The sequence below is a fragment of the Stegastes partitus genome, unplaced genomic scaffold (genome assembly GCF_000690725.1).
Source record: "Stegastes partitus isolate 25-593 unplaced genomic scaffold, Stegastes_partitus-1.0.2 Scaffold490, whole genome shotgun sequence".
Taxonomy (NCBI): domain Eukaryota; kingdom Metazoa; phylum Chordata; class Actinopteri; family Pomacentridae; genus Stegastes; species Stegastes partitus.
In genome coordinates this window covers 257,797-276,645 of record NW_007578221.1, presented here as the reverse complement: position 1 = coordinate 276,645, position 18,849 = coordinate 257,797, and the positions used below count along the sequence as shown (strand labels likewise).

Genomic DNA, 18,849 nt, shown 5'->3' with positions numbered 1-18,849 from the left:
CGCTGCGTCTGAACCTGCAGCTTTTCGTAGCTTTGCAGCACTTCACAGCGACAACTCTACGGTTCAGTCTGCTCTCATTGTCTTCAGCTGCTTTCAGAGAAAAACCGCCGAGCCGGAGCCGCTGTGCACCAAACAGCAGGCAGACGGCTGCGTACGGTGAACAAAGTGCAGCGTTTAGCAGCTACGCGGCCTCATTTTCCCCTCAGGAGGGGATGAAACAAAGTGAAGATTGGCTGTAGATTTCCCAGGTGAGCTGAGCCTCTGCTCCAGATGAATAACGATGCTGCTGAGTGATGCCACGGCTGCTAATTCCATCATTACTGTTAGTAACAGGAGGGATGACAGGTGACGCTGCCATCAACAAGTCAAACATATGGAACACCATGTTGTGAAAAATGCATTTGACCATTTAAAAAAAAAATTACTTCAGTTTCTATTCTGATGATTCTCTGTTAGGCATATCTTCTGTGTAATCTGGTACAAACGTCACGCCGCCGCCGTGCGTCTACGCGGCCTAAAATAGCCCCGCTTACCACCTCCGACAGTTTCATTTCTCAGCAGTTGCGTCTCAACGTTCACCCTCAGGAAGCGAACACACAAACCCATAAGGTCGACCGTCACCGCCGGCCTGAAGTTCTCATCGTTCAGCAGCACAAACCAGAAGCCGCAGAGAGACTCCAGCAGCTCGTACGGCGGCGACGGCGCGTTGCTGGAAACAGACTGAACATTTAACTTTGTTATCGCATGTTGTCACAATAACTGACCTGTTGTGTAAACAGAGGGTTCCTGCTGCGACCACACACACACACACACACACACACACACACACACACACACACACACACACACTACACTGTACCTACAGGTTCTAATAACGTTTGTAGGAAAACATTTTAGTCTAAAGTTCCCAGAACGTTTGGGGATATCTGTCATTGGTTAGCTAAGGCAGAACGTTTTAACATTTGGAGGATGTTGTCAGATTACGTTAGAAGAACGTTCTCGAAACAACATTCAAATTCAAAAGTTTTTTACAAAACGTTCCTGTAACGTAATGTGGGGCGTTTTGCCTGCAGCATTCTGAGGATGTTTTGGACACGTTGCTGTTGAGCTTCTACGAAACGTTCCCACAACGTTATGTCACGACAGAGGAAAGAGGTTCTCCATGCAACGTTTAGGAAATGTTTTAAGAAAAATTTGAGCGCGTCTTTGGAAAATTTTCTAAAAATAACATTCTGGGATCTTTGCTGAACTTTCTCAGAACGTTTCTAGAACAAAAACAAACCCACGTGTTCACGATGATGAACCTCTGCGTTAGTAGTCTATCAGTTATTAGTTAGTTATTAGTTAGTTATTGGTTAGTTATTAGTTATTTATTAGTTATGGCCGTCAGCAGGACAAACCTCTTCACTCCGTCGTGGTTTTATCATTTCTGAGAATTAGCTGAAAGTTGTTTCATCCAAAAATGGCCGACGAGTCAAAACGCTCGCCGCTGGCAGACGGGTTTTTACGATCTCCAAATGGATTTCCAATGACACTGATTGTGCCGTTGTTTGTCTGTCTTTGTGGGATTTATGGCCCCGCTGAAGAACACACTGGCACAGTGACGGCTCTCAGCAGCACACATTCAATAAAACAATAAACGTCCTGACGATCCGCAAACCGTGTTCGTGTTTTATTGTTTGGATGTGAAGGTAAACCCTTTGAGTTGAGATGATAGCACTTATCTTAATTTACCTTTGGAAGTGGGAGTACTTGTTCAGTTATCTCTGTTTTATGAGGAAACTTTCAGCCTTTTATAATCATCATTTACAGAGTGGCAGCTGAAGTAGTCGCTGCTGGACTTTATCGGTGTTTTACTGTCTGTACAGTGTTCATAAAGCAGGACGTTATGAAATATCCAGATGCTGGGCCTGCTTTTGACTCCACGGACACAGTTTGGTGCTTTCATTTGTACATCAACGGAGCCCAAACACAGCGTTAAGATGTGAATCTTCCAGATATCTCGTGCTCTGCCTGCAGTCCATCCTCAGTTTTTAGAGGTTTAATCAACGACTGGAGAGACGCTTTAAGCTTAGAAGTAGGTTTGGTTTAGGGTTCAATAAACTGTTTTTATTGGTGAGAATGAAACAAGCACAGCAGAGAGTTTACACCTCGTCGTATGTGGCCTTTCACAAAGTAAAGCTGGTCTTTATTCACTTAAATTATACCAAAATAAATCCATGTGGGGCTGAGAATACGTAGAGTCAGCGGTGTGTGAAGTATGAATTATGTCTGTGTTGTGAATGCAAACATCCTAAATGAAGAAAACGAACCCACAACAAGGCCGGTGTGTTCCCTACGGAGGGAAGAGGACAGCCATTAGACTGCAGTCAGCCCTGAAGTAACCCAAGAGTCTCCTGATTACACCAAACAGCCCCTCACAGAACCAGCAGACCAACTAGAGCCACCCACAAGGTGATCTCAGGGGTCGTCATGGATACCCCACAACGCTAGTGTGCAAGAAAAGAAATGTTCCTCGACACCAACTCTTGTTTAGTAGAGACACCACCCAAGGACGTTCTCAGTCATCCACCCCTTTATGGTTCCTCATTCAAAGAGTGTGACAGCCCCTGAACTTCCTGTTTGGGGCTGTCTTGGTTGGCCGGAGTTCTGGCTCCCTTAGAGGAACAGGAAGTCCATCAGCTGATGGCTGACGTCGGTGCAGGTTGCTCATCAGCTTCATAAGCTGACTGGAATCAGCAGCAAGTCGTATGGCTTCTTGTGTTTTCTACACAGTTCTGATGGTACTGACCCAGATATTTAGCTTGTTTGGTAAAATGTTGTTTGGTTAAAATAAATGTAAATTTCTCTGATCATGTGTGGTCCTTTCCTCTTCATCCTTCCTGGAGCCGGGTCGTGATAAGAGTTGAGATTGAAGCCTCTGGACAGTTTTTTGATTTGTGCGTGCTTTCCATCAACAGAGTCCAAACACAGTGGGAGGTTCTATGACACTGTGCTACATCCCAACATGTGTTGTTAGGGGATTAATGAATGACCAGAGAGGAGCTTTAAGGTTTAGGTTCGGGTTCTTGTTAGGCACTCTGTTGTCTTTAGCTAATCTCGTAGATTAATCGTAGCAGCTGGACCTGCTTGAGTTCTTTGAAGACGTTCATCAGGTCTAAACAACTAGTTCCAGATACTAACATCCTGAAGGAGACATGAACACCTGAGTTTCATTTTCAGTTGGAGGTTTGTTGCTCCTCCCCCTCGTTATGTGAGTCGTTAGTGCTCCCCCTGCCACAGTGGGGTTCGTTAGGGTCTTTAGGTGTGGAAGTGGTTTCATCTTCCTGGGGCGAGATCTTAGGACTGAACTGTAAACAGGTGAGAGGTGATGCCTCAGACCTCCACCTCTGTTGAGGGATGGTCTCTCCAGTTTGAGGCGGAGGTCTGAGGCTTATAATTATCTGGAACTCGTCAGTCAGAGCTGATGAAGCTTCTTGGATGAGAGGTGGAGCGTCTTCAAGCAAGTCCAGCTGCTACGACTAATCTACGAGAAGAACCATCTTCACAGACATGTTGTCTTTTTCTCTGTTTTTATTGGTGAAAGAGAAACTTGTCCAGCAGAAAGTTTGCATCCTGCCTCGTTCTGTCTTGACTGTAACGTATCCACTTCATAGTGATGGTTGAGGCGCATTCATGCTTTCTGCACCTGCAAGCGTGTGCATGATTTAAATCTACTCAAAATCCTCCCACATGCATCCCAAAATGTATGACTGCACAAGAGACCGGTTTGGTGCGTTGGTTTGCACATGCTTTCCATCAACAGAACCAAAACAAACATCTATAACTGTAGATGTGTTTTATTGTGTTCTGTATGAGGGGAAATGGAGTCATCTGTACAGCTGGGTGTGGAGCTGCTGGAGTAAGAACAGAGCTTCATCTGCTTTCCCAGCCCGCCTCGGTCCGCTCACGGGGCGAGGGAAGCACGAATCGGCCTTTAGGGTGAGGATGCAAACAAAGCATGAAGTCAATAAATGTCTCCTCAGAGGAAGCCATACAAACGCATGTGTGTGTGTTTCAACCGTTAAAGCACGATAAAAAATTACAACACATGTAGTCCAGTGTTGCCACAATTCAGCTTTTATTGTTTCCTCTTCCTGACTTTACTGGAAGCTGTGCGTGAACTCAGATGCTCTGCAGCCCAAAATCTCCCGTCTACCACGAGCAACGTTTAATATACAGACAAGTGATGCTGGAGACCTGAAGCGACCCAGACTGAGCTGCAAGAAAAAAAATGTTAGCACGGAGAAAAACACTTTAACCAACAGTGAGGACCAAAACAGAGAAGTTAGCACGTTAGCAACTGACAGCTAGAATCAAAGTGAAACCTACAGTGTGGAAATAGAAAATTAAAGTGTGAGTTATCTAACGTAAAACAACCTGAAGCTGTGAATAACCACAAAATTACCCTTTTTCAAAGTTGTTGGTTTTTGTTTTCAGAAAATGACAGACCAGCTGTGTGTGTAGTTCTTTTTCATGTAATAAATGAAACCGTTAAATTCAAGTTAATAAAATTATTAACCACTAACACATATATATTGTTTGTTTGTTTAAGGACAGATATCTTGTCTAAACGGACTTTTAACAACAAAAACGTCAGATTAATGTGTTTTTATCAGTGTTTACCCCATATGAGCATATCGTCTATCTGTCTATGTCATTATATGTTTATTAATAATGTGATGTATTGTAGGTAATGTTGTTGTTTTTACACATTTAAATATCTGTCTGTTATAGCTAATAAATGTGTTTCAATTGGAGACATTTCTGTTAATTTTCAGTACTTATTTGGTGCCACAGCAGCTGAAATATTTATATATATTATACACGTTTTACAATGCACATTATTGATTACTATAAAAGCCAGAAGCCACACTGAGACATTTATTCTAATCCTGTTTTTTTCAGTCTAGGGAAGCCAAAACATAGAAAGGATTCCAGGAACTAATTACATAATTTACTTGCAGCTGCGGCAATAAATGATTTATTTTGGATGATGTCCTCTCTTTGTACGCTAATCATCAGCCCACATCATTTGCTCCGTATCCAGTTTCAGCCGACGTTTAAAGCCTTCCTGCTGCGAGCGAAGCCAGTAAACATCCTGATAAATAAACCCTGATAAAGTTCTGTCTGTCAAAACACTGGAGCCTCATCAGAATCGCCCGTGCATGATGATCCTCTACCTCGTTCCCTCATTAACAGCGTTTGATTAAACCTGATACACGAGCAGCTGGGCGGCGGCTACAAGCTCCAGCATCAGCTCGGCCGACACCCCTGACTGATCACATACACGACCAACAACGGCTCGGCGGCCACCTGAGACCAGCAGACACCTGAGTCCTGGCTGCTCGAGGCCTCCTTCACGCCGGCCCGCGGTCACCCTATCCCGTCTCGTTAGCGTCATTAGCCCGGATAAGCAGCCTGCTCTGATGACACCGTGATTGGTGGAAGGGCGCTAATGTGCACAATTAACCTTCAACCCCTCGGCGGGGTGTCGAGTTGCCAAGAACAGTAGCGACCTGTGAGAAAAATGAGGCGACTGACTAATGACGGCGAGCGGGATCGTTTTCTGTCCAGAACGTCATTTCACGTCATTATGTCTTTATTAACTGCTGAAATATTCATACAGCGTTTCACCCTGAATTCATGCAGCAGCCTGAATGGAACAGATTCTGTAGGTTCAGCTGGTGTTAATTTATACGTTTGCTATTATTAGAACATTATTTGACAACCAACAGAGTCTCTCAACTCGACAATAACTGATGTAAAAAGTGGATATTTGAGCTGAAGTTGAAGTAAATTACTGCTTCAGATGAATCTAATTTATGTTTCTGTTTTGGTGAAAACAGTTTAGTGGATTCAGTCAACTTAAAATGATGCTTTGTCCTTTTAAACTTTAATTTGAGCAAATATGCAAAAATGACTGTAAGTTTAACGTTGTGCATCTCACATCATGACGTCAAATGTTTCTGCTGCCACTGGATCACTGTTTTCTTCAACTCACGTGACAGAGAAAAGCAGAAAATGTGCGTTTGATGATAAAATGGTGTTTTATATTTGGGTAAAGCAAATATTTTATTAGAAACGTCAAAGGGACTTTCTTGAAAATTTTATTTCAGCAACAAAAAGTGTTTATTTGGGAAAAAAATCTAATTATTTAGGTAATATTTAACTCAAATCAGTGGCGATAATATCACTTCATTCTGATTCATTTAATTCAATTGCATGTTATCAATCATAGCATTTAATTCAGGTTCGTCTAACAATTCTCTTTTTTCTGCTAATAGAGAAAAATTCTGTATATTAGGGATTGAAAAATGATAAATATTCTTTTAAAATATAATATAATATATGTTATAGTTACATGTTGACTATATTTAAAAAACAGCCCTACACTAAAAATAATTGTATTTTAAAAATGGTAATTTGTTTTTTTATATGTTGTGTGACCATAAAATGACTCTGTTTTACTCTATTTAATTTGTTTAAAATGTTATTCATTTTAACAGATATATATAATATAATATATAATAATTTATATATTATTTTACAAATATTTGCTGCTATTTTTTTTTTTTACATTTTTATTTTATTTTATTTTTAGATTTTTTTTAACTCTACAATTTTAATGCATTCTTTCGGCACCTTGCCTCCCAATTTTTTTGTGTTTTCCTTTTTTTTTTTTTTTTTAATTATTGTATTTAATTTTTTACAGTATTCTGTTGCAGAAAAAAAAACACATTTTTCTTGCTTCACCACAACTTAACTATCTCATATTATAGTCAAACCTACCTACTGATTTTTCTTTCACTTCCTTAAGTGTGTCAGTTTGTGTTGGAATGCACAACCAGCCGATGCTCTATGAAGCACTTTGGAGAAAACTCTCACCTCACAGAGAAACAAGTGAAGATGCAACTTCCAGTCAGACTTCAGGAGAGTGTGTCTGCACGTTATAATTACGTGTGACCCCGGCGATGATTATTTATGAGCCCAGACTGGGTGTCCATTGTTTCCATGAGGGGACCAGCTGTGGATCTGTTCCACAGGAGGACGTAAAGCCTCCAGTCCTCCACTCCGCAGACCCCCTTTGTCCTCGGCCGGTCATTAACAGCAGACAGCCTGAGGACGGACCCCCTGCTGTGGGCAGCAGCCTCCACGCCCAACACACAACATGCAAACACACACAAACAAACACACACTGTACCTCCAGTTACTGCCCCGGTGCCTCTTGTTTACACGCTTCGGCATCAGTGCAGGTTCTGTTTGCTTGAGAAAAAAAGTAGAAGACCTAGCAGAGATAGAATGATGTGTGCAGCAGCGTTTTCATCAGTTTTTGGTGCATGAACAGAGGAAACACAACCAGAAGGCCTTGCTGAGCTTTCAGACATGCCCTAAATCAGATCAAATAGACGTGTGCATTCCTTGTGCGTCATATCAGGCACAATAGTTTGAATGGTTGCAAGGTGGCTGAATGTTCCTTTAAATAAATATAGACAACCACAGATATGATGTCAAAAAAAGTACAAACTGTTGCATAAAAATTCACCAGAATACAGAAAAATGTTTTGCTAGAGGTCATGTTGGAGGACTTCCTGCATACCTTTTACTTAATGTGTTTTCATAAAAGCTGCTCTTATGGCTGCAGCCCAGCATCAGGTTTTGTACTTTATCAGCTTCGATTTCCACAGAAAGAGTCTCGACTCCTTCTGTGGAAATTACAAAGAAGGAGTCGAGACTTGCTCGGCGTGCAGATTTATAAGTGCGGGCCAAATTCCTCTGTGACTGATGTAAACAGAAAATGTTTACTAGATGTTCAGGGTATAAAATAACATTTCACATTGGCAGTGCTGTTTTGGGGATATTTGTGAGGTTTATTTTCACGTGGCCTAGAATGACAAGTCCGTCTTCACAGAAATGAAGCTGAAAAATTAGAACAGTTGATCAGCATTGCCAGAACTCTGTGATTTGTCCTTTACATTGAGTCTAACTGAACACCTTGCAGTTTGGGGGGTTTATGCTGCATTCACATTATATCTGCAAGGATTAATCTAATTAAAGTCCCATACTGGGCTTGTTTCAGCCAATTAATCACTCACATGTACCCACAGTTTAACAAAGATGATTCATTTCACCATGACTGTATCGTGTTGAAAGTGATGCAGAAATGTGCAGAAACTGCCGACACAAATGAAAAAGGTCACAGCTCGACCCTTTAAAATAGCATGTTTGACTTCATCGTCACACTAAAAATGGTGGGCAAGTGGTATTTCTGTTTGGGAAACAGAAGTCAGACGGTGCAGGTCGGGTGAGGAAGGAGCATCAAAGCCACATTTAGCTGCTTTTGTGCAGCAGCAGCCAGCTCAAAGCTTTCCTCGACTTTATACGTTGATAAACCAAAGTTTCTGCCCAAAAAGTGGGGTTTGAAAATAAAAATGGAGCTATTTGCCCACAAGGACCAGAAATATGTTAAAGTGAGGCCTTCAACCCCAAAAACACCAGAACTACCATCAAGCATGGCGGTGGCAGCATCATGCTCTGGGGCTGTTCTTCTGCCAGTGGATTGAATAGGGAAGATGGACCTTCAGGTGCTTCAGGAAAATCTAAAACCATCAGCTAGAAGGTTGGGGGTTGGGTGCGGTTTGGTTGTTCCAACAAGATAATGAGCCCAAACACACGGCAGGTCACGAGGTTTCCCAAAAGAACCTGTGGACTGTTATGAAGAAACAAGTCTGGGTCAGAAAATAAATTCTGTCAAGAGGCGGGTCAACGATAGAACCAGAAGCTTGTGGATGGAAACCAAAGGCGACCAGTTAAGGTGAAAAGGGACATTTAACCAAATATTAGGATGTTTGTTTCTGACCCGGCGCATGTTGTCATACCTCCAGAAGGCTGGTAGTAAATTGAGAGACTCCATTTTTTAAAATTCAGAGTTACAGAAGTCATTGGAAACTCTAAACCATGATGTAATGTAATGTGATCACGTTATTTTGTGAGTCGCAGCAGAAACAGCTTGAGGCATTTTGGCCACAACAACCGGTTCTCCGGGTGACACCTAAACTGTACCTGACGACACCAACAGGTTAATATTTCAGTGGAGCGCACGTCTCTATATATGAAGAGCTCATTCGCAAAAACAGGTAGATTTTTTTGAAAACTTATTTTTTTGTTGTTTGCTTGCAATAATATCAATCAAACTGAAGCTGAGTGGATTTGACTCAGTAGAAATGACTTATTGATTGCTATTGTCTCAGTTAGACAATGAAAAGTGGGTTTTCTGAAGGTTTGTGAAGACAGAGTCATCTGTTTTTGCAAATGACCTCTACATACAGTTGTCTTCAGATGTACTTATCTGAAAAGAAAGAAGAAGAAAAAAAAACTGCATGATGGGACACATAAACTAATATGTAGCTGAACAACCCTTTGAGCCAATCACTGCCATCAGGTGTTTCCTGTAACTCTCAATCAGACTCCTGCACCTGTTGACAGGTATTCTGGCCCTCTGCTCATCAGCAAAGTGCTCGAATTTGTTTTGTTTTTTAAAATTATTCTTTTCAACCACAATTCAAAAGCAACGTCTTGTTTCGCTAAATTACAATTTATAATTTTTTTATTTTTTATTACTTTTTTAAGTTTCTTGCTATTTCAGTGTGAATTTTGCCTTTTTTTAATAAATAAACGTGAGGACGACTGTATGTTTCTGTAAGCGCGCGCACGTGTGTGTGACTGGGGAGGGAGGGGAGGGAGGGGCGGCTCCTCCCAGAACAGCCGCGCACACCGCCGCGTGCCCGCGCAACCGTCGAAAAAAGAAGTCGGTCCATTTAAGCGGCGGCGGCAGTGTTCGGGTCTCCAGCCGTCGGCGGAGTGAAAAACGGGAGCAGCGACTTCACGGGCGAAAAAAAAACAATTATCCCACGACGGAAAACTCACTCATGTGGATTTATTTGTCTTCCCCGCCGTTGTTGGGGTGACTTGGGGCCGTGGGGAGGACGGCCGGAGGGAGTTGAAGCGGCCCCGGAGGAGTTGGTGTCGGGACTTGAGAGGAGCGTTCACGGCGAGCAGCGCATCAAACGGCTCTCACGCAAGTAAGCTAACCGGTCGGCTGGTCCCAGGACTGCCATGTTTAGTCCCAGTTAGTCACTGGGTTACCTTCAGCAAAACTTTAAGAAAACACACAAACACAGCAGCCAGCTCCTCAGGTAGCGACCACACGGCTTTAAAAGGCTAAAACACGGTTAGCTTACATCGATGTAGTCACTCGGGTTGAACAAAAACACTTTAAATCTCCCGTTTGTCAGACGTGAAGGTGAGCAGATGAGGGTTATTTAAGTTAAAAAATAATAATTAAAAAAAAAGGAGCCACATGTGGGATCTTGAACAATTATAACTAAACAGTAAATGAAGAACACTTTTCCATCATCTACCTGAATCAGTCAAACTTATCTCTGTTGTTGTCAGATCCACTCAGCTTCCTGATCTCATCTCAAACAAACAACAAAAAGTTTTCTACAGTGAACTCCTGGTATGATGAAGGATAAATAGGAGATGATGGGATTAATGCAGCTCTGTAAACATCCACCACGAAACCATAGAGACCAACAAATAAAGCGTGTGTGGAGGTAATCTAATCCTTGAAGGAGCTAACTTGATAAATTCTTATTTTTTTTTAATGTTATTTGCAGAAAGCCTTGGACAAAGACTTTTTCCTCCTTTTCTGTTCTCCTCTCTGATGCCTCCTAGATTAAAGTTTTCATCCTGCTAACCACACAAAATGCTGTAAATGATCAGCTTACATCGATTTAGTGAAGCAGAAACGCATTCCAGGTCCAGCTGAAGGTGAGCAGATAGGATCCAGGTTCAAGAAAAGTCTGAGAAGGGAGTCTGAGCTTGGAAGCCGTGACAGAGGTTTTCCACCATTATGACTAAACTGTATATTAAAAATAACTAGGAGATGAATCAGTATTCATCCATTAGCTGCAGCCCTGCTCGGTGTAAACATTCACCACGTCGTGCCAGATGTTCACAGTGACGCAAACCAATGAAATGTGTGTGGAGTTGATCTAATATTTGAAGGAGATAACCGGATGTATTCTGAATGCTTTGCGGCTTTTTTTAAAACCTGGATAACCTGCTGTTCCAGACAGTAGTAGAAGTCGGCTCTTTCCTCCTCCCGTGATGCCTTTTTATACTCGGCTAGATTAAAGTTTTTAATCACATGAGCAACATTTTCCAGAGTTTCTGGGCAGAGTCGTGTGTCGGCTCTGTAGCCCCGCTATGTTTAGACAGAAATGTCCAAACCGCACTCTGGATCAGTGTCTTTCATCCGGGCCAGGGCGAGTTTCTGTGTTACTGCTAAATAAGAATGTGGCTAAATTACAACCAGGGCTTAAGACGCACATGATGGCGAAATGAAGAACAGAATGAGCTGTGATTAGTCATAACGACGAGTAGCTTGGCTCTGCGCTCTTATCACAAACATCATGTGTAAAGTTTATTATTTGGCTTGCATAGATTTCTGTTCTGCGTGACCGGTTCTGGTCAAACAAATGACTCCTTTGGATCTAATGAAGCGAATCGCTGTTATCTAGTCCCTGCACTGCACGGTTTGTGAGTTGTGACGCAATAGTCCCACACGGAGCAGTTTGCATTCAGGTACAGAAGAATAGAAGAATAGAAAAATACTTTATTAATCCCAGTCTGGGAAATTACTGAACTGTACAGAGGCATGATGGTGGGTTTTTGCTCACATTTTCCAGGTTTTTTCTCCAAATAATTAGGCTAAGATTAGCCTTTATTAATCCCAAACATGCACATGAGAAGAAAAGTAAAGAAAAAATACACACAAGTACTGACTCTTCAATAAGTGGAGTAGAAAAATCCTGATATTTGACTCTTGTATAGAAAATACATGTTGCATGCTGTGTCAAGTCTCCCCTGTGGCATTAGCCTACTGTTGTGCCTGTACAGGGATGCACACGAGTCGTTGCGTAACATCGCCGGCTTTATGAATGTGTAAAAGTGAAAGCCTTCTGTCATTCAGGTTCCTTATGTCAACGTTCCTCCTTCAGACACACCCACGATACCGACGCTGGCAGCCGGGAAACACAGGTGATAAAAATGACAACATCCACTGTGTCAGCTATGATTTACCTGCAGCTGATAAACTATGACCTCTGATGTGCTGTCGCATCCCGACCATTTCCATCTGGAAAAAGTTGAATTTAGTGCTGTTGTTCCACATGCAAATATACCTCCCATGGTTTGAAGGCTCTTGGATATCTCCTGCAGCTTTTCTAGAGAAGTGATCGGGGTGGTCACTGAGACACTGTCAGATTATCAGAGACGGGCTCTATCTACCCGTCAGTGTTTGTTTTGGACCTTTATCAGCTGGAACTGATGACGTGCTGAGGTCATCCCTACGTATAGGCACTTACGCCCTGATGAGATGCATCAGATAAATTTAGAGTGACTCAGTTTGGTGTGTTTGTGGTAGGAGAGTGGTTTTACGCACGAGGATGGTTGGTGGCTGATGGAGACATTGGGTACACATTTGCTTTTCCATTCTATGAGCCTGAACAATAACTGGTATTTTATGACGTTTTCTCCGTTTTCGACATGACAAAGATGAGTTTCTGTTGGCCAAATGGACTAACAGGAACTCTCTGGTCATCTCCAGGGCCATTTGAGCCACTCAGGAAAAGCAAGCGCTCGGCATTAATGGCCAATAATTTCTCTGCATCGTGTGTAGAGTGCTTTCCTTCAACCGTCAGCGCAGCGAACACACGCGAGCTCCAGCTTCCTGCTCACAAGGACACCGTGACCTGTTGATCAAATCAAACCTGCGGCCACTTTACGGGACATTCTCTCTCATCCACTCGTGGTGTGATCCGTGTCACCTAATGGACCACTCGTCATCGCTGTTTCCTTGGTAGTGGTGAGTTAGTGGTGTGGAGATGATCAAGGGCAATCTAAGGGAGGCTCAAGGTTTCTTCCTGGAACACCAGTGTCAAAGGCAGGTTTATTTATTGATGGATGTGGGTGCCTTTGCTGGATAGTGGAGGAATAAAACATGTGACTAGTAAAATTAATTTGTTCAAGTGCAGCATCTTGGATCAAAATGTGCTCCTTCTAATTTAAAGATCACCAGTCTCCTCCTCATTTCGAGGTCAGTGATTTCAGCACATCTCAGATGGGAGACCTGCAGATACCCAGGGGTGCTGCTAATTATGGGGGCTTCCCATTAGATCTGTGCTAGAACCACTCTGTGGTTAACACAGAAATCTGCTCTGCCCTGTTTAGACAGAACGTCACACCCTGTCACTAACGGCACCAGTTGACTTTGCAGCCAGTGTTTTCTCCGGCAACACCTCAGACCAGAGAGGCTGACACAGTGAATGTGTTTGCTCGGCCGTCCACCATATCCAGTTTTAAATAAGCTCACCTGACACGCCTGCAAACACAGCATTGCATCGCCTCCAGGTTTACTGTACAGAACAACAGAAATGTCTGCAGCTCACTGGAGGGCTACAAGAAGTGTAAAAGTGTGGAAGATCCTGTGGTCAACTCGGCTAGCATCGGCAGTTAAAGCAGTCGGGCCAACTTTCCCCAAGTGTGAGCGTGAGAAGCAGTCGAAATCCAGATAATAACCCACTTTCAGCTCACATTAGTGGGAAACTGCTGCCGCTGGTGGCTGCCAGTAGCTTAGCCCTGTTACTTCTGCTTCTGCACACCCAGCACAGGCCCAAACAGCTGCTTTCTTTTGTTGTGTTCTTTAGCAGCAGACTTTGGCACTACACTTTTCACCTTGACTCACATTTGATCGTTTGTTAGCCTCTGAACCCCAGAACCTGTCGGCAAGGGTTTTCAACGGCAGGTAAGAACTGCCAAAAGGACAGCAGCTGTGAAAACAGGATTTCCAACAGTCCTTGAACGACTCTTTTGGGACGTCCTGCTCTGTCAGAAAACCTGACTAAATGTGGGCTAAAGCTAAATCATGCCATTTCATCTAGAAGTCTCATTTAACCATTTGCCGTAATAATCTGTTTGCACCGGGGCGCCCCTGTAGCGACCCATGTATAGGGTCTATAGTTCCCCGACTCAGTGGTTGTGGGTTTGACTCCCACTCACGACCCTTTGCTGCAGGTGTCTCCCCAACTCTTCTCGTTGGCGTAGCCACAAAGCCAGTCGTCACATCACCAATAGCTCCTTGACGAAAAGACTTTTCGACTGAAGTGGGCTGAGCTGCAGGCTGTGTGTCTGCAGAACCGCCAGAAAACAAGAAAGTTTGTAAAATAAAGAATCCCCCCCAAAAATCCTAATGTTTTCTCTGCTTCTAGCCATGGTTGTGCTGTTTCCATAGAGGGGCAGGACTTTATATTGCAGGAAAAGTGTGGCTGGACCAAAAATATTTCAAAAACTGGCTGGAGATCATCGTGAAGCTTTTTTTTTCTCCTCATTTTGGTACCATGGCTTGCTAGCTACGAGGACTACTATCACTTATATCTCTGTTATTCAGGGACCCATGGATCCTAGCTTAGCACCAAATGGAGCACACAACTACAAAAAACCTTTCTGTCAGATTGTCCCGTTTACTTTCCCGTCAATATTTCCAAGATTATCCGATACGTGTGGAGTTTTTAGTGTAACTAGCGGGACACTGACGCATGCAATCAACGAGCCCAACTGTCTCCACGTGCGAGTAACCGGCCGCTCTGTAACCACAACAACCTGTTTTCAGTTTCTAAATGTCTGTTAACACGCAAAACCTCTTCTTCTGAGCACATGTGCGGCAGCAAAATGTGTAGGAAGTGTGCAGAATTTCCCAGATTGGTCGGCTTGTGGTGTCAGTTTCATATCAGTCATTGCTTAACGTGCTGTTCAAAAGTCCTTTATGTGCTGTGTGTAGGAAAATCCACAGTATCTAGAGTCCATAGAGGCACGTATAGATCACAGGATACACGACTTGCCCGTTTCCTTGAACGTTTTTTAACAAGCATGCCGATAGACGTCACTATGATCTCTACATGGACGTATCAGCTCAAAGACGAGACACTTAGATTCAACTACAAAGCCAAAATCTATGTCCGATAGCATCGCTGAGAGTCTGATTTGATCTGAGCCTTGTATGTAAAAGAGGGTTTTCAAACACAGGTTTACACACCTTAAGAAATAAAACCTGAAAACGTTTTTACCAAGTCACAGCAGCTGCTTCTGTCCAAGTGTTTGACTGCTGCTGTTTCCTCAGATCCATTAAAACCAGCTTACCGGGATCTGCTGCGCCGACACAAATAATCCATAACGTTACCGTCATTTTGCAGTCAGCGGTGCTGCCCGACTTTGGCAGACACATCAGTGGGTTTTACAGACATTAGTGTGATGGGAAACAATAAACTGACGCCAGCATGGCCCGTAATGAGCGGCGCACACTCAGAGCCTTTCTGTAAGTGCTACCTGGCATGAATTTGGCACGCTGAGCAAGCAAGACACCAAAGTGCAGCATTTAGGGCAGCGACACACTTTGCTGGGTGAGGTTAGATGAATGTGGCACGCGCTGTGAGTGGATGTCGACACGCCACAAACATGTTGTAGGTAGCCTACCGACACCGGCACAGCTGTCTCCACGTTGTGCTTGTTTCAGCGTCTTTCCTCCTAAATCTGATTTTGACAAGTGAAACACGCCCAGCCAGAGCGAGAAGTGACTCACATTAGCGGACAGAAGCAGTTTAATTGCCTTCATGGTATGTTTGACATCATTGTCTTACTGCGTTCTCGTCAAGTTTGGGCACAGCGTACTAGAGCGTCTGCCGAGAGGTGCCGTTGTTTGTTCCCGACATTGTTTTGAGCGTTTCTTACGTCGGTGAGTCACTGTTGTGCAGTCGCTTCCGACGCTGCCAGAATGAATGGAAAGGAAATGTACCTCGGTGGTTAATTAGCTCTGGGAGTAGGAACAACTGATGAGGGGAAATGGGCTGGAGAGCAGTGTTGAAGATCACGACCACACCTGTGAGCAACGAGAGCATTAATCTCAAAATACTCGTCTGAATGAGGGTACTGTTTACTACAGTTCTGCAGAATTTGTCAGTATTTTCTCACAACCAGCAATGCTTTGTCACTGGTTCTGCTTTTGTTTCCTCTGTTCTCCACCTACTCTGAGAACACATTTCAGTTATTCAGCATTTTTAGGAAGTAATCCTAAACACCAGCATGCGTTGTGTTGCGTCATATACACTTGGCATGTGAGGTTATAGTAGTTTTATGAAGTAATACTCATGTGCTGAGGTTTTTCCGACTCATACGTTTCCAGTAGCAAAAGCAGCAGGACCAGAGCTCCATCAAATGGTTTTAAGGGCTGCAACTAGAAAGTGTTTGATTTCAGATTATCATTTTTGACATGCATTCTTCTTAAAGATGTCGAGATCAGGATGATACTAAACCCGTGGTGTTCAGTCGTACAGTTCATGTATGAAAAGCAGCAAATTATGCCATTTAAGAGAACAAAAGAAAATGTGAGGATGTGTGCTTTTTTATTTTTTTGTCATTTTGCTCAGGAAAGAAAATCAGTGAGTCAGTTGTTTGACTTAGTTATGTGTAGTTTTGCAAGTATCAGTGCCAAAATTGTGTTGTTCTTGTTGCATTTTTTTAATGAGTCTGTTGTCTTTTGTGAAGTCGAACTAAATATTTGTGATCTTGAACTATTGGTAAGACGTTAAAGTACGTCAGCGTGGGTTGTGAGAAGCTGTAATGGAGTCAGGTGGACGTGAGTTAACTTCTGGCGGTAGAAAACAAGCCCTCTGGCAGCCACAGCGTGTCACCGGTTTGAAGGTTTTGTCCTTCCCTTCCGTCGACTGTTTGACAGAGATGAAAACAGTTTGGCTCGGCGAGGCCTCGCTGAGCTTTGGCTACAGGATATGGTTGTTTGGAGTTGGGTAACGTGTGAGCGGTTGATACGACGCACGCAGACGCACAAGGATACCAAAGGAACGAGCTCGTTACGCAACAGCTCGACACTTTCCAACGAAATGAAACAACAAAGACGCTGAAGTAAGTTTTATCTGTGAAGTTTGGATGCGTCACTGCTGCTCGTCGATGGAAATCTAGTTTGCGCTATTGTCTCTGCTCTTCCTCCCCCGTCTGCCACACAACCTCTTCCTGCCCTCGGTTCCTGAGGATGTGTACATACTCATTTAGCCATTTATAGTTCATAATCCAGACGCAAATGCCGGATGTGCCAGCTCCCTAATGTTTGCACAGGAACCAATCAGACTTTTTTTAATTCGTTTCCATATTTGAGATGCTCTCAGACAGTTATTCAGGCCACCGTCTATTTTAAAAGAGATGTGGGCTGCGCAAGGTCATTCAAGGCTACAGCTTCATCATGTGCCACTTATGAGCTTTCTGCCTTACATAATCACACACAAACTTAATGCACTTCAGAAAATCTAATTTGATTATCCCAATTGATTGTGAACTCGTTTGACATTCAGAGCATGAGCACAATGCGGTAACTGTACCACAAAAACACTTTAGCTTTTAAAAAGCAGTCAGACGCATGTTGAGGCGGGCGTGGTTGTGTCGGTGCCCAACGCAGTGACTTTATAAAATGATTATCAGGAAAACCAAAGACGGGCGGGTTTGCAGCAAAAACAGAAACTACCAAATGGGCAGCTTTCTCTACGTCTGGTTGTGTTTAGTGCTCATCTACATAAATGCCTGGGGAGTTGTCAAACTGCTCCATCACTTAAACAGCTTAATGAGGCTGCTGCCTTCCTGTTTGCATTAGTATCGGCTGCATTATTGCTGTAAACAAAGCCGCTCTGTCTGAGTGTTCCTTTCCTTATTGACAAACACTTCCTCGGCTGCCGCGCATCGTCTTACAAGCTGCCGGTGATGTTTTCTCGTGTCTTGCTTCTGCGCCGCTTCTCTGGTGACGTCTTCGCTTTGCCTTCCTCTAACGTCTGCTGCTAACAGTCGCAGTTTGAAACACAATCCAAGTGCAGCGTCCAGTTCTCGGGAGCTGCACTTTGTTTTGACAGAGCTCAAACGGGTTAGAAAATGAAGCATCGTGGTCCCGCAGATCATATTCACCAGCTAGATACAGACTGAGCAGAACCTCCTTTTTATATATGATTCTTTTTCAGTGGGAACAAAATGAGCATTTGCACTAAAGTCATAACTCATAATAATGTAATGTGTAGTGAAGGCTCTTTGTCAGTTTATCTTTAATGCATAAAATGGAAGACCAAGCAAGAGAAAAGCTTTTACTCTTGACAAAAAAAAAGCAAACAATATATAGCATTCCAGCTTTTTAAGGTTACGTTTGTACCACACTGCCTCCTAATCTGAGACAAGAAAAGTGAGAGTTTGTTACTGAAACGGTCTTTGTTGAACATAAAGCACAGCGGGGCTAAGCTGCACTAATTAGGTTAAAGAGAGAATCAGTTTTATGGGTCAAACAACAGATGCATTAATCATGATGATAATCAACATATTAATCAACAATGGAAGTAATTATCAGTTGCAGCTTTAGTCAGTTTGTAAAGATGATGTTTTGTTCCCACCTTTTTGTTCAGTCCCCCAGTGGCTGGAAATCTGTTATTGCAGATGATAGATTTAAATAAACTACAATAATCTACATCGAGCAACAGTTGAGGTGAATGTTTGTTTTGACGAAACCAGTTCTCAGACGGTAGTTATTAACTCTGCAGCGCCTGAGGGTTGTAGATTATTCTGATTAGTGGCCCCCAGTGACAGAACCTGTTCTATTAAATATCTTATTTTGTCCACAACCCAGAAGTATTTCACTCTGCAGTGATG

The 18,849-nt window shown here is 43.1% G+C and overlaps 1 protein-coding gene across 1 annotated transcript in view; it reads left to right on the top strand.

The window, feature by feature from the left end:
• The first annotated feature begins 9,914 nt into the window (after positions 1–9,914).
• b3gnt2b (UDP-GlcNAc:betaGal beta-1,3-N-acetylglucosaminyltransferase 2b) overlaps positions 9,915–18,849 on the top strand; it is a 27,523-nt gene continuing 18,588 nt past the window's right edge. Inside the window, exon 1 of the mRNA XM_008287213.1 lies at positions 9,915–10,121. The gene's annotated coding sequence lies outside the window, so the exon portion shown is untranslated. The remainder of the gene's footprint in view (positions 10,122–18,849) is intronic.